Here is an 8,417-nt window from a genome sequence, read left to right on the forward strand (position 1 = left end):
TCACTTTTCCATCCTTCTTATCCACCAAATACTTGGGGTAGTTCAGCTTCTAGTGACCAGTCCCTTTGTAGTAGAAGCACTTAGTCTCAGGCTTAGGTCCAGACTTGGGTTTCTTCACTTGAGCAGCAACTTGTTTGTCGTTCTTCTTGAAGTTCCCCTTCTTCTCTTTGCCCTTTTCTTGAAACTAGTGGTATTTTCAACCATCAACACTTGATGCTTTTCTTGACTTCTACCTTCGTCGATTTCAGCATAACGAAGAGCTTGGGAATTGTTTTCGTCATCCCTTGCATACTATAGTTCATGACGAAGTTCTACTAACTTGGTGATGGTGACTAGAGAATTCTGTCAATCACTATTTTATCTGGAAGATTAACTTCCACTTGATTCAAGCGATTGTAGTACCCAGACAATCTGAGCACATGCTCACTGCTTAAGCTATTCTCCTCCATCTTTTAGCTATAGAACATGTTGGAGACTTCATATCTCTCAACTCGGGTATTTGCTTGAAATATTAACTTCAACTCCTGGAACATCTCATATGGTCCATGACGTTCAAAACGTCTTTGAAGTCCCGATTCCAAGCCGTTAAGCATGGTGCACTAAACTATCAAGTAGTCGTCATATTGAGCTAGCCAAACATTCATAATGTCTGCATCTGCTCCTGCAATAGGTCTGTCACCTAGTGGTGCATCAAGGACATAATTCTTCTGTGCAGCAATGAGGATAGTCCTCAGATCACCGATCCAATCCGCATCATTGCTACTAACATCTTTCAACTCAGTTTTCTCTAGGAACATATCAAAAATAAAACAGGGGAGCTAAATGCGAGCTATTGATCTACAACATAGATATGCTAATACTACCAGGACTAAGTTCATGATAAATTAAAGTTCAATTAATCATATTACTTAAGAACTCCCACTTAGATACACATCCCTCTAATCATCTAAGTGATCACGTGATCCAAATCAACTAAACCATAACCGATCATCACGTGAAATGGAGTAGTTTTCAATGGTGAACATCACTATGTTGATCATATCTACTATATGATTCACACTCGACCTTTCAGTCTCAGTGTTCCGAGGCCATATCTGCATATGCTAGGCTCGTCAAGTTTAACCTGAGTATTCTGCGTGTGCAAAACTGGCTTGCACCCGTTGTAGATGGACGTAGAGCTTATCACACCCGATCATCACATGGTGTCTGGGCACGACGAACTTTGGCAACGGTGCATACTTAGGGAGAACACTTTTATCTTGAAATTTAGTGAGAGATCATCTTATAATGCTACCGTCAATCAAAGCAAGATAAGATGCATAAAAGATAAACATCACATGCAATCAATATAAGTGATATGATATGGCCATCATCATCTTGTGCTTGTGATCTCCATCTCCGAAGCACCGTCATGATCACCATCGTCACCGGCGCGACACATTGATCTTCATCTTAGCATCATTGTCGTCTCGCCAATCTGATGCTTCTATGACTATCGCTACTGCTTAGTGATAAAGTAAAGCATTACAGGGCGATTGCATTGCATACAATAAAGCGACAACCGTATGGCTCCTGCCAGTTGCCGATAACTCGGTTACAAAACATGATCATCTCATACAATAAAATATAGCATCACATTTTGACCATATCACATCACAACATGCCCTGCAAAAACAAGTTAGACGTCCTCTACTTTGTTGTTGCAAGTTTTACGTGGCTGCTACGGGCTTAGCAAGAACCGTTCTTACCTACGCATCAAAACCACAACGATAGTTTGTAAAGTTGGTGTTGTTTTAACCTTCGCAAGGACCGAGCGTAGCCACACTCGGTTCAATTAAAGTTGGAGAAACTGACACCCGCTAGTCACCTGTGTGCATAGCACGGCGGTAAAACCAATTTCGCGTAAGCGTACGCATAATGTCGGTCCAGGCCGCTTCATCCAACAATACTGCCGAACCAAAGTATGACATGCTGGTAAGCGGTATGACTTGTATCGCCCACAACTCAGTTGTGTTCTACTCGTGCATATAACATCTACGCATAAAACCTGGCTCAGATGCCACTGTTGGGGAACGTAGTAATTTCAAAAATTTCCTACGCACATGCAAGATCATGGTGATGCATAGCAACGAGAGGGGAGAGTGTTGTCCACGTACCCTCGTAGACCGAAAACGGAAGCGTTAGCACAACGCGGTTGATGTAGTCGTACGTCTTCACGATCCGACTGATCAAGTATCGAACGCACGGCACCACCGAGTTCTGCACACGTTCAACTCGATGACGTCCCTCGAACTCCGATCCAGCCGAGTGTTGAGGGAGAGTTTTGTCAACACGACGGCATGGTGACGATGATGATGTTCTACCGACGCACGGCTTCGCCTAAGCACCGCTATGATACAATCGAGGTGGATTATGGTGGAGGGGGGCACCGCACACGGCTAAGAGATCAAGAGATCAATTGTTGTGTCTTTGGGGTGCCCCCTGCCCCCGTATATAAAGGAGTGGAGGAGGGGGAGGGACGGACCTCTCTATGGCGCGCCCCAGGGGAGTCCTACTCCCACCGGGAGTAGGATTCCCCCTTTCCTAGTAGAACTAGGAGCCCTTCCAAGTAGTAGGAGTAGGAGGGAAGGAAAGGGATGGGAAAAGGAGAAGGAAGGAAGGGCCCCCCCCTCCCTAGTCCAATTCGAACCAGCCCATGGGGAGGGGTGCGGCCACCCTTTGAGGCCTTTCTCTCCTTTCCCGTATGGCCCATTAAGGCCCAATACGAATTCCCGTAACTCCCCGGTACTCCCGAAAATACCTGAATCACTCGGAACCTTTCCGATGTCCGAATATAGTCGTCCAATATATCGATCTTTACGTCTCAGCCATTTCGAGACTCCTCCTCATTTCTCCGATCTCATCCGGGACTCCGAACTCCTTCGGTACATCAAAACATATAAACTCATAATATAACCGTCATCGAAAAGCGTGCGGACCCTACGGATTCGAGAACAATGTAGACATGACCGAGACACGTCTCCGGTCAATAACCAATAGTGGAACCTGGATGCTCATATTGGCTCCTACATATTCTACGAAGATCTTTATCGGTCAAACTGCATAACAACATACGTTGTTCCCTTTGTCATCGGTATGTTACTTGCCCAAGATTCGGTCGTCGGTATCTCAATACCTAGTTCAATCTCGTTACGGGAAAGTCTCTTTACTCGTTCCATAATACATCATTCTGCAACTAACTCATTAGTTGCAATGCTTGCAAGGCTTTAAGTGATGTGCATTACCGAGTGGGCCCAGAGATACCTCTCCGACAATACGAGTGACAAATCCTAATCTCGAAATACGCCAACCCAACAAGTACCTTTGGAGACACCTGTAGAGCACCTTTATAATCACCCAGTTACATTGTGACGTTTGGTAGCACACAAAGTGTTCCTCCGGTAAACGGGAGTTGCATAATCTCATAGTCATAGGAACATGTATAAGTCATGAAGAAAGCAATAGCAACAAACTAAACGATCAAGTGCTAAGCTAACGGAATGGGTCAAGTCAATCACATCATTCTCCTAATGATGTGATCTCGTTAATCAAATGACAACTCATGTCTATGGTTAGGAAATATAACCATCTTTGATCAACGAGCTAGTCAAGTAGAGGCATACTAGTGACACTCTGTTTGTCTATCTTTTCACACATGTATTATGTTTCCGGTTAATACAATTCTAGCATGAATAATAAACATTTATCATGATATAAGGAAATAAATAATAACTTTATTATTGCCTCTAGGGCATATTTCCTTCAGGTACTACTATAATTGCCACACAGTTCCCGACGTGCTAGGTATAGTAGTAGCGCCCTTCTACGAACAACGCTACTACTACGGATTTTAGCAGCAGCGCGTTTTGCCTCCCCACGCTACTGTTAAAGCTATTTTCACCTAACCCTCCGAGCAGCCTGATTCCCTCTCCTCTGCTTCCTCCCCAATTCTCCTCTACTATTCCTCGTCGCCTCCGCCTCGCCACCGTCTCCCCCGACTCTGCCTCGCCGTTGTCTCCCCCGACCCCGCCTCGCCGCCGTCTCCCCCGACCCCGCCTCGCCGCCGTCTCCCTCGACCCGCCTCACCGTTGTCTCCCCCGACCCCGCCTCGCCGTTGTCTCCCCCGACTCCGCCTCGCCGCGCCTCGGTGTCGCCGTCTCCCCCGACCCCATTTCTCTCCCCGCCCTCTGTAAGCACTCTCCCCTTCCGATCCCTCTTCTCTGCTTAGTGTGAACCCTAGCTATTTAGTGCTAGTTAGTATGAACCCTAGGCTATTTTTAGTGCTAGTTAGTTAATTACTTATATGGTAATTAGGGAAGTAGTTCCTAGGTACTAATTAGTTAGTAAGAACTAGGTAGTAATTAGGTATTAGTTTATTTTTTATAGTAAGTTTATTTTTAGTAAGAACTAATTGAATTAATAGAACTCGTTAGTAAGAACTTGTTGCTATTTTTTTAGTTAAAGAAATTTTTCCTGCATCGACGTCGACGATGCCTATCCCGCATCCTCGTCGTCGAGTCGGCGGAGGACAACACCTGCTTGACCAGACGGGCCATGTCCGGGACTGGGCTCCGCCGGGGTGGTACTGGGAGGCGCTACCTACCGGGAGGCGCAGGTTGGTGAGGAGCCAGCCTGTCGTTGACCCGAACCTTCTTTGGTGGAGGTCGCGTGGGCCAGTGATGGTCCAGAGGCTCGAGGACCCCACGGAGGTGGTGCGTCACCGTGTTAGTGAGGAGGACGCGCACGTCCGTCGCTACTTGTTTGCGTTGGAGTACAGGTTCTCCAATACCCGGCAGGTTCTCCAGGGATCTCACTGGAGCTATGATCCCGTGATGGTTCCTTCTCTGTGGGTGTCCACCGCCCGCGCCGATACCCGTCGTGTGCTAGGGTTTTAGTTGTATTAGTGATGTTATATGTATGACACTATTCAGGATGTATTAGTGATAGTATTCGGCGATGTATGGACGCATGAGATGATTTACTTTTGCTTATTGAATGCATGCTAATTTGAGTCCTATAAGATATTTTGAAATGTATATCTTGTGTTGCTCAAATAGGATATGTGCTTGCCCAAGTGGCCGGTCATGTTTGCAGGTTACACCTCCGAGTGGCCTATGTTTTGCCGGAGTGTTGATTCATTTCCGTTCCGGCAAATTTCAGGCGCTCGATATGTCCTATTTTAGCAAAGGTCATGCCGGATTTTTCCGTGAATTTTGGCATGACTTGTGCCAGAATATGTAGGAAATATCGAGTGCCCCGGATTTGTGTGTTGAATATCCTGGTAGTTGTCTTCGATCAATTTTCAATTAATGTTTTAACTATGAACATAGGAAATGTCTGACGATGAAAAGGATTTCGGTATTTGCAAATACTGCGAAGACGAGTGCGGCCTGTGCGACAGAATCTTCCTAGATGATGATAGGCGCTTCAGCATCAAGCTGGACGAGAACTTCGAAGTGGATACAGTAAGTCACAACGACAAGTCTTTTTTCGTAATTAAGCATGACATTTGCTTCAACTTGTAATTTAAGCATGACATTAAGCATGACAAGTCTTTTTTTACTATTATACTAGCGTATCTCCTGCCATGCAAGAGTTTTTGTATTGAATAAGATAGGTTTCAGTCGTACTATGGAGGAAAATAAATTTTACTTGAAGACCGAGCATGGTTATATTTTCAATGTAAAATTATACAATTCAGATGACTACACCTATTTTGGATGCAAAACATGGAGATCGCTATGCAAGACTTATGCATTTGAGCCTGATATGGTTATCACCTTTGATATTCGTCCGGAAGATGATATTGAAGGTAATACCGACATCTGGGTCGATGTGCAGACGCCTCCAGTTATACCATTATGTAAGTTTCTCAACCATATTTATGTCTTTGATATTGTTTATTCAAAAATAGTTGACAACTAATTTGTATTGTCAGCTTATTTCGGTGCAAGCAAACATGTCCAGCACTTGGTAGACAGGACCTACTACTATCCCGGGGCTGAACTAAACTGCGAGGAGCTAAGTCATTATGTTTCATGGCTTGAGGATCTTGATACTGTCAAGACAAATTTTCTTCCTGCACTTAGAAATGTTAGTACTGAAAACGTGCGACCAATAGTGTTCGTAATGAACTACGGTCACATCTATTTAGGAAGGATGGTAAGATTTTTACTATTTGTCCTCAGTGCATCTTTTCCATACATTATTTTGGAAGCTAAACTTCATTGCTAAGTATGTTACCATACGATGTTCTTCAACAGGAACTCTCGATGAATGTTGTGCCTTATGGGATCGAGACTAAAGGTACTGTCGATGTCAAAACCGGCGGATCTCGGGTAGGGGGTCCCGAACTGTGCGTCTAGGCCGGATGGTAACAGGAGACGAGGGACACAATGTTTTACCCAGGTTCGGTCCCTCTTGATGGAGGTAAAACCCTACGTCCTGCTTGATTAATATTGATGATATGGGTAGTACAAGAGTAGATCTACCACGAGATCAAGGAGGCTAAACCCTAAAAGCTAGCCTATGGTATGATTGTTGTATGATGAAGTTGTCCTACGGACTAAAACTCTCCGGTTTATATAGACACCGGAGAGGGTTAGGGTTACACAAAGTCGGTTACAATGGTAGGAGATCTTGAATATCCGCATCGCCAAGCTTGCCTTCCACGCCAAGGAAAGTCCCATCCGAACATGGGATGGAGTCTTCAATCTTGTATCTTCATAGTCCTGGAGTTCGGCTGAAGGTATAGTCCGGCTACCCAAACACCCCCTAATCCAGGACTCCCTCAGTAGCCCCTAAACCATGCTTCAATGACGACGAGTCCGGAGCGCAAATTGTCTTCGGCATTGCAAGGCGGGTTCCTCCTCCAAATTCTTCATAGAAGTTTGTAAACACCAAGAGTAGTGTCCGGCTCTGCAAAATAAGCTTCCACGTATTGCCATAGAGAGAATAATATTAACACAAATCTAATCTGCTGACGTATTCCGCAGCGTGACATCACACTACGGCCAAGCCTTTATTCGAATCGTTTTCACTTCTCCACCTCAGCGTGTTTTGCGAGGCGGTTTCCTTGGCACGTCTTGTCAAAGCAGAGATCGTGTCCCCTTTGTTTACGGGATTCTCGTTAATATGGACGTGGGTAACCCAACCGCGCCACTTATCACGGCGCTTGGGAGGCAAGCGAGTTTTACTAGGCTGGTGGGGACGCATAGTCGCATCCGCCCATATAAGGGGATAAGGATCCACCTTTTTACCTACGGCTTCTTCCTCCTTTGCCTACCCATATTCTGCGCACCCGAGCTCCAGCGCCCAAGCCCACACTTCCTACCTCAACCCTCTCCAACAATGTCCGGAGCGGGAGGCAAGTGGATGGTCTCCTCCGTCACGGAGGGCCATGTCAAAAGGTTAAGGAAGGCCGGATACTTGTCCAAAGACATCGCGCACCGGCTTCCTGAGGAGGGGCAGCTTCTCCCCACCCCAAGGCCCCATGAGAGGGTAGTATTTCTTCCCCACTTCCTCCGCGGACTGGGTTTTCCTCTCCACCCATTTGTCCACGGGCTCATGTTCTACTATGGCCTAGATTTCCACGATCTGGCCCCGAACTTCATCCTCAATATCTCGGCGTTTATCGTCGTGTGCGAGGCTTTCCTCTGCATTCGCCCCCATTTTGGCCTCTGGTTCAAGACCTTCAACGTCAAGCCAAAGGTGGTGCGCGGCAACCAGGCGGAGTGCGGAGGTGCCATGGCGGGCAAAATTGCCAACGTCCTATGGCTCGAGGGCTCCTTTGTGGAGACCTTGAAGGGGTGGCAGTCAGGGTGGTTTTACATCACCGAGCCACGCGATCCGAAGTGGATCGCAGCCCCTGAATTCCGATCCGGACCCCCTACGCGGCTCACGTCCTGGAAGGAGACGAGCTTGTCGTGGGGCGACGAAGAAGAGTTGACCGGACTGCAAAAATGCATCCAGTCCCTGGTGAACAAGCAGCTCAAGCTTGTCAATGTAATCCAGGTCATGCTTGTCCGCCGGATCCTTCCGTGTCAAGAACGGGACTTCAATTTGTGGGAGTTCAACCCGGCGCAGCACCGAACTCTGAGCAGGCTCTTCGACACGACGTACGAAGATGTCTGGAGGGGGCTAACCAAAGGCGCCAAGGCTCCCACATCCGCCTCCGAAGACCACGGATTCAGCTCGCAGCATCCTGCTGGCGAGGTAGGATATTTCCATCTTTTACAGGATGTTAAGTTTTTTCATAGTTTGACTCTATGCGGGATCTAAATTCCCTTACCTTTGACAGGATTGGTGGGAGAAGTCCGGACAGATTAACTGTCCGGCTCCCTTGCCCGAAGACCCAGCCCCTGCTCTCCTAGAGAAGC

The sequence above is a fragment of the Triticum urartu genome, chromosome 7, assembly GCF_003073215.2.
Source record: "Triticum urartu cultivar G1812 chromosome 7, Tu2.1, whole genome shotgun sequence".
NCBI classification, from domain to species: Eukaryota; Viridiplantae; Streptophyta; class Magnoliopsida; order Poales; family Poaceae; genus Triticum; species Triticum urartu.